Below are 8,990 nucleotides of genomic sequence, written 5' to 3'. Positions count from 1 at the left end.
ATGAAACTCTATCTCCTCAAGAACTAATGTGATAATCACATGACAGCACTACAGGCCTACAATTAGCTGCCCTGACAGCGCACTGTCATCTGGCCAGCGGCGTGACCTCTGACCCCAGCTGTAATAAGGCCAGAACGACGGACACGTGTCTGTCAGTGGGGGTTTATGAGGAGCACCTCTCAGGCGGATACACAGGTGCTCGGTTGAAGAAATTAAAAATAGATGGCTGGGTTAGAACAGAGGAAAGCTTGATTCCTGTATGTGGAGTAGACGTCAGTTATTTCACTGGCAGAAAAACACTGGGAACAAGAGAGGAAATCCATGGATTACAATTAAAAAAAAAGCCTTTGAATGAATGCAAACCATTTCTACAGAACAACAAAGATGGCATCGCCTATTCAAACGGACAGACTATGGATAAAACCTGCTATGATTACCCTACTTTTGAAAGAATACATTTTAGACATAATATGTATTTACATATGCAGAGATATTGTATTAGTAGTAATAGTTACAGCATTAAATACGATTTAAACCTACTATTTATATATTTATTAATACTATTTAAACATTTTGCATAACATTTACCAAATTTTCTCTCACAGATGCAGGTTTATATCTTCTAGTTCTGACTTGATTACGCATTTTAACTTAGAGCGAGTTTATCAATTCTCATGATTCTGAGCAGAGGAGAAAAGAGTGAACAAATTATTATTAAATTGTTTTCTAAATCTGAGATATAAGCTCTGAATTGTGAGAAAATGTCAGAATGTTGGATATATAAACTTAATAAAAAAAAAAATCTCGTTTGTTTAGTTCATGGACATAATCCCTGTTTGCAAACACCAAAAGGATTCTATTGTTCTATTAACCAAAACGTTACTCTATTGCAACCAGTGTCAGGGAAAGTTACTTTTAATGTAATGTACTTGTAATGTAATGCATAACAGTATTGCTCCATGAAAAAGTAACAAATTGTGCTACCTAGTTACGTTTTTAAGGAAAGTAATGATATACGTAAATGTTATATATATATATATATATATATATATATATATATATATATATATATATATATATATATACAGTACAGACCAAAAGTTTGGAAACATTACTATTTTTAATGTTTTTGAAAGAAGTTTCTTCTGCTCATCAAGCCTGCATTTATTTGATCAAAAATACAGAAAATCTGTAATATTGTGAAATATTATTACAACTTAAAATAATAGTTTTTAAATTTATTATACTTTAAATTATCATTTATTTCTGTGAGGCAAAGCTGAATTTTTAGGATCATTATCACATGATCCTTTAGAAATCATTCTAATGATGATTCATTATCAAAGTTGGAAACAGTTCTGCTGCTTCATATTTTTTCACAACATGTGATTTTTTTGTAGGATACTTTGATGAATAATAATAAAAAAAAATAAGCTATGTTTTTAAAATATAAATATTTTATAATAACAATATTCACTTCTGGTCAGAAATTTGGGGTCAGTATTTTTTCTTTCTTTCTTTTTTTAAATAAAATCAATACTTTTATTCAGCAAGGATGTGTTAAATGATAAAAAGTGATAGCTTTTTAATCTTTTATACATCAAATATATATTAGACAGCAGAACTGTTTCCAACACTCATAATAAATCAGAATATTAGAATGATTTCTAAATGATCATGTGATCGACTGATGTTACATGTGACACTGAAGACTGGAGGAATGATACTGAAAATTCAGCTTTCCATCACAGGAATACATTATTTTTTTTAATTATTAAGTATATTCAAATAGAAAACTATTATTTTAAGTTGTAATAATATTTCACAATATTAATGTTTATTTCTGTATTCTTGATCAAATAAATGTAGGCTTGATGAGCAGAAGAAACTTCTTTCAAAAACATTAAAAATAGTAATGTTTCCAAACTTTTGGTCTGTACTGTATATATATATATATATATATATATATATATCTGTTAATTGTAAAGACAGCAAAAGTGAAACGAAGGAAATGCATAAATAACAAAACAATTTTCCTGCCTTAAATTTTCTTGTTTTCATTTTTATCTTGTTGTAAAGCGCATTGGACAATCATGGGTTGTAAATAATGGTGCTATATAAATCAATTTGCCATGACAAAACAAAGCAACTTGCATAACTCATTTATAAAGTCATCTCTGATATTTCATTGCAGTTATGTAATAAAGTCATGTTACTTTACTAGTTACTTGAAAAAAGGAATCAGATTTTGTTTTACCCCAACGCTGATTGAAACCAAGCACTTGATGCGAGTCGTGCATAGCTGCTACTCATTTCAGATCATGTTAAATCAGTCAGTGGGGAAATGTCATGTTCGTTACAATGCTGCTGTAGAAGCTAACCGATGTAACCCTTGTACTACAGACAGGAATCTCACTTTCCCGCCTGATGTGTCACACAGATTCCTGCGGTGTTTGTCTGAGATCACTGCACTAATCCCTTCTGTCAGCACCGTGTCACTGTGGCATGACGTCTCATCTGCAACGGACAGACCCTAATCTCAGCAGCAGACATGAAGAAGAAGAAGAGCCGGCTGATACAGTAGTGTGACAAGTCACTGGTGTTCACAGCACAGAAGCCAAACGGCTGGATGCCAAATACACTACACAAAACTGTGACATTCATGTTTATTGTATTTTTAGTACTTGTAATGACAAAACACAATGATTTAGATAAGAGATTTAGAGAAGCAACAGTAAAGCTAAAAACACTGAAACGGGAGCACATGAAATGTCAAGTATTTTTCTCCCTAGTGTACTTAAAGTGCTATTTCGGTGATTGAAAAAATGTGTTCAATTTAGCTAAATTTCCATTTTCTAAAACTGGTTGCAGGGACAGGCCAAAGTCTCCTGAACTGTGAAAGAGCCAGGGCTCTGAGAGCATCAGAACAGCTGCTGGACTGAAAGGATCAAGCAGTAATGCTCCAGATCTCTGGGACAAAACAGTGTGTCGGTCCTGTGATGGATCAGTCTCTGACTGCTTTGTCTTAGCCCAAGCCCTCGGGCACTTCCTATAATCAAAGTCCATGGCCACCCAGAGTTAATGAGGCAAACGCAGAGCCGCTGAGCTAAATCAGTACTGCGGGACTGGAGGCAAACACAGAGGTGATCAGCGCTGCCGTTTGCTGAAGCTCCAGAGAGGACGGGACTGGAGAGAGAAGCGGAGGGACGGGCCGTTCTCACGAGATCAGCTGCGATGAGACGTCCTCAGCTGGACACACAGAAGGGAGGGACGCAAACACAGAGACACTGCTGCAGTCCAGACACATAACACCCAATCAACCGCTGCCTGTTCAGTGAATGAAGAACTTACTCATGAAAGGTGCTTCTCATAAGAGCACGTCAAGGTCATTCATTACTAAAGGATTATAGCGTCACATTATACAACACAAAATAGTACAACTAATGTGAACTTACAACCCTAAAAATGTAATACAGGCAGCCGAAAAGTTCCATTTTATACCAGACATCAGTTGAATTTAGCACATAATAGGCATGTTTACAATGCATCTTCATTTTTTACATCTGTGGAAGCCCATTTCTGCCACTTAAAAAAATATATTTAAAAAAAAAAATTTAATTGTGATTTTTGATCTCACAATTGACTCATGGTTGCGTGATACAAACTTGCAATTGCGATTTTGTTTTTGCAATTGCAAGTTTATATCTCAAATCTGTGAAAAAATAAATAAATTGTGAGATAAAGTCACAATAACATCTTTAAAAAAAATTGAAACGGGCTTCCATATACATGTAATTATACTGCATGTCTTGTTTTCTACTTAACATCTAAGCATTCTTGAATTTAGATGCATTTACTTGAGAAGCAAAATGACTTAAAATATTAAGTCTTGTTTTCCGAAAAAAAAAAAAAAAAAAAATCTTAATGTTAGTTTTTGCTTAAAAAAAAAAATTATTCTGCCAATGGAATTAGAAAAAGAACCTTAATTCAAAGGGGAAACAAGATAATTTGTCTTGACCCATTGGCAAATATTTATTCTCATTTTAAGAAAAACACTTAATTTTGTTACATTTTTCAAAAACGACTAAATACATCTCAAATAAATGCATCACGATTCAAGAATGTACTGGAAAGCGATAAAAATCTGAAGTAAGAACAACATCATTTCTTTCAGTATGAGATCCGTCACACAAGCCCTTTGCTGCACACCCAGGTTCATTTGACATCAGAGTTTGGTTGGTTCGGATGATGTAAAAGCTTTTTTTCCCAAGCTTGGGTGAGCACCCATGAACACTGTCCAAGTCGGCTTAAAATTGGTCTTGGGTGCAGTTCGTGTCAATCCAGTCATGATAAATTGTAGATTTAGCAGAAATGGACTTGATGTTCTTTAGAACATTGGTTTAAAAACCATAGTATATAAGCGAGTCTTCTCCAGCATTGCTGGTACCCAGGAACAAGGGTAAACTGCGGACCTGTTGATGACGAAAATGTAGTTTTCAGTTTGTAATGAACAAAATATAATGTGAACAAATCCAGGAGCAATCCAACTTGGGTTTGGACCAATCATTCAAACCAAGCGTGGAGCACCTAGCTTTAGTTTTAATGAGAGAAGTAATAAGTGGGTAGCACTTTTGCCTCACAGCAGAAAGGCCCCTGGTTCTGGACCGGTGAAGGGGCCCTAGATAAGACAAGCAGTTTGGAGAATGAATGGAATGAAATAGAAAAAATGGAAAACATTTGGATAAATAAGTATATTTGCCTTGCTGTCCATCACAGAGACATACTTTGAAGCTGAACCTACTGGACTACTTAAATACTACAGAATATAATGGTCATAAAAAGGTATAAATGGGATGCTGGGGGAAACTTTGAAGCTCCAAAACCTCCAGGAACCTAGACTCACCTACAACATCTCATTGTAGACGAATCATGTTGGAGATAACCGCTACGTTTGACGATCTCTGACTGGAAACGAGTGGCTTCTGGACTGTAATGTTCGTGTGAACAGCCTCTGAGGTAACACAACTCTACCATGAGAACGACAAGACCGGCTGCTCGAGAGCTTCAGATTGCAGTTGATCCAGATATTAAAGGGATTGTAGAGAAGAAACAAGGTGAACTTTGAAAGGGCCCTTGTCTTTAATCTTTGAGAAAATGTCCCGGTTGATTCTCCCACATGGTTCAGCCTCTCCAGTGACATCGGTTCAGAGTTATAAGCTATAAAATCATTTCTGCCTCAGGAATCTTTCCAAAGCACTGCATTGTCTTTACAGATGGGCCGCGCCACAACCGTTTACCAAAATATACATGGCAGTGCCAAAGGTTCCCAGGGACAAATGTGCTCAGTGGCTCTGATGTTGGTAAGCACTCATTTGGCCATTGTTGCACAGCTGGAAGCGAGTCGAGCTCCTCAGTCCGTGTGGCTGTGATTGGAAGCAACCCGCTGTAACCCAACTCAGGGCCCAATTAAAGATAATTTAAGACTTTTCGACAGATTTCTGGAAATTACAGCCAAGGTCTTGTTGCCATCACCTCGACACGTCTGACAGGGAGAGAGAAGGATATTTTGACAGGTTTGGGCAAAAACACACAGGACAGTTGAGAGTTATGATCGGCTGACGCTGATTGGGGCCGAGGCTTGGGGTCAGGCCGGGTCTAGTTTTTCTAACTCTGGATTAACAGAAGAACGTTTGGCAAAACAGCAGCTCTATCAGTCCCCAATTACTGCTACATAAACACGCAGAGGAACCTTCAGCATGGACACGCATAAGATACTGTCGACTAGGTGGTCACACGTCTCTCGTTAGAAATCAAGGGGCTCCGCGGAGCCAAGAAAATCAGTTTTGACACACGGTCCACAAATATCGCATACGAACCGAGGGCTGGTGTTCGCATGTTTAGACTCATCTCAGGACTCTCCAGGATGTGTGAGGAAGAGGCCAGTAAAATCTGCTTTTTACAATCGCACACCTCATGAAAGATGGCTTCATGATAGGCTTTCTGAGATCTGGACAGTGTCAACAAGTTACATCCGATCACATCCGATCTCTGGCCGTCTGTGTGTGTGTGTGTGTGTGTGGTCTCCCCCAAGCTCTGGTCAGCACTGAATGCCCAGATGCGGGGTTATTAGCCGGGCTGGAATAAATGGGCTACGGCCAGCTTTCCCTCATGTGAATGCTGTTTAGCAGGTCACATGTCAGAGGAGCAATCCACCTGAACACACACACACACACACACACACTCCGTTTATACTGGTGTTACAGATACTGCTCTCCGACATCCATAAGACCAGCATTCGCTCCAGAAGAAAAGGAAGCTAACACTCCATAACTCAGCTGAAACAGCTAATTGTCTGTATCCTGAACAGACGGAGGCCAGAAAGCCTTCAGATGTAGAGCTAAGCTAAAATATCACTGAACAACTCAACAGTTTATGTAGAAGACCCCAGTCCGGTCCCTGGATTTAGTTTTTTCATGTATTTGGAAATCCAGAAGCTTGGATTTCACAGTATGAAGCAAGAGTGCTCTGATAAACATCTACTCTTGTTATACGAGGAAGAAAGCCGGACAACATGATACATGCTCATGGAATCCATTGTGAAATCTCACTGTCCTTTGGCACTTTAATTGTGGTGTAAAGACGCTTTAGTGTGGAAAACACGTCATTATTTCAGTGAGTGTCTTAACTGGAGGTTACTGTTTGACATCCACATACAACTTGCGTGTTTTTCCTTTACCAGACGTCAGAAAGTGGTTTATTTTTAGTTTCTGTCTGCAGGCGCTCAGCTGTAAACCAACACCACTTTAAGGTGATACTCTTCAGACGCTCTTACCTCCACCGCAGAGAGACGAGTCCCGTCCCATCAATGAGCGGCGTTTGTTCGGTGACTCAAGGGCCTGGTTAAGGCTTAGTCTGGATCACTCTATGAACAGGAAACAAGATAAAAATAATATGTTAGTGTCACAACTATGCTTTTAGGATAGGTACGTAAGTAATTCCAATCATAAAGTCCTTTAATGGGTTATCCAACAATGACAAGGAAGCGCTAACACACAGAGTAACATCTACATTAACCGACAAACACAGAGCAAAAGAGGAAGACTAATGAGGGTCATACTGATGCAGGTGTGTACTGATAATTAACTTAATTAACAAGGTAATGAGCAGAACCCAAAAAGGGCAAACAGGAACCTGAAGGCGAAAACAGAAAACAACAGGAACTAAACCATATATGGGCAAAAGGAAGGGAACCCTGACAGAAAGCCCACAACAAATCTACAAAACCATACGCTAATTCTCGCCATTTGACTCTTTGGCTTTAATAATACACTTTTTGTAAAACACAACACACAGTTCTCTATGTAGCACGCAAAAATCCAACAGGAAGTATCTTGATTTCCTTTTTCAAACACAACCAATCAAAAAAACACACCAATTCATCAGTGCCTCACACTAACTCCTCACGTGTGCTTTACTGAATCAATAAACACATACCTACATACCTACACATGCCTGATCTGTTTCTTTTCTTTCGTACCGCATAATACTGTATTCACAACCACAAATACTAACAGTAAAAGAAGTTTGGTTTCGATCTTGCTTTCATGTTTACCCTGAATTTTTCAACATCTTTCTGCCAATTACTTTCAGTCTTGATTTGTGTGTAAATCTACTACATTCTGTGTTTTTAGTACTAATAAACACAACATTAGGAATAAATTAATGAATTTGCTAATTAACAATGATCAAATTAGTAATTTAAATGAAGTAAAAAAATAATTAAATAAAATTATTAGCTGGTGATGGGTGAAGCTGTCTGGTTAGAGCATTGTGGGATGTGATGCTGCTGGTGGCTTGATCGCCAAAATCTTTCATGATCTCTTCAGCCAAAACTCCAAATTATTCTACATTCAGTTGCGTGAATTGGTCTTTTTTTCAAAAGCTTCTCACACGGAAAATGAAGACACCATCACAAAATGAAATGAAATCAGATGCATCGGTGAAAAGATGCATTGGAAAACACATATCAAAGAAGCAAATGCTACACAGCATTTTGCGCATTTTAAATAGCAAAGCGTGAAGATGATGCACGCGAACGTTATTTGTAAAAAAAAATAAGATAAATTCAAACATAAGTGTTTAAATGAACTTAGCGTAAACACTATTCAATATTTTGATGCTTTAGTGTTGCAAATATGATACCTTTTGCTTGGCTACGAGAATACACCTAGAAACAAATTGTCGTAAATCATTGAGAACTTTACAAAGAGTAGTTTAGTGTTCTGTGAACTTAATTTTTTTTTTGTGAACTTAATTTTTTTATTATTATTATTCAATCTTATATATGTATGTATATATATATATATATATATATATATATATTTAATGAATTTGCTTTGAATGACTGTCAACATTTCTTGCGTAGTTCTTAACTTAAGTTGTTTTTATCAAAGGTTTTCATAAAGAAGTCCTGGATTCTGATTGTCTTAAATACACAATGCAATATAAGACAGTTTCACCTGCTGCAGTGTATATTACTGCACAGCATCCGTGTCAGCAACTGTATTATCAAATGAAAGGATGACACTTAATTAATTTGGTAAATAGCCTGGAAAAACTGTAAAACTAGTGAGCTAAAAAGGTGCATGTATACTTTTGTGTGATGATTGACAGGTTCAAATGACCCGCCTTCTCCAGAACTTTGGATTTGAACTAGGACTCCAAAATCCACAGTATCATATTTACGTCATGTGTGCATGTGTCAGCCATCAAGAGTCATCAAGTGACAAAATCTTGCATTTACACTGACAAACCCATGAAATTAAATCCAGTATTACACACATGCTCAGATCTCCCAGTAAATCAACACATACGTCAGCACGAGTGGTTATTTCACAGTGTGTTCAGGCTGCATTGACAATGAGCAATTGTGGCATCGAGAATTGAGCTTTGCTGCCTGAATTAAACTGTAATGTTGGCTCTGCCAAACA

Source organism: Carassius auratus, chromosome 28, assembly GCF_003368295.1.
Source record: "Carassius auratus strain Wakin chromosome 28, ASM336829v1, whole genome shotgun sequence".
Taxonomy (NCBI): Eukaryota; Metazoa; Chordata; class Actinopteri; order Cypriniformes; family Cyprinidae; genus Carassius; species Carassius auratus.
This window is presented reverse-complemented; position numbering follows the sequence as displayed.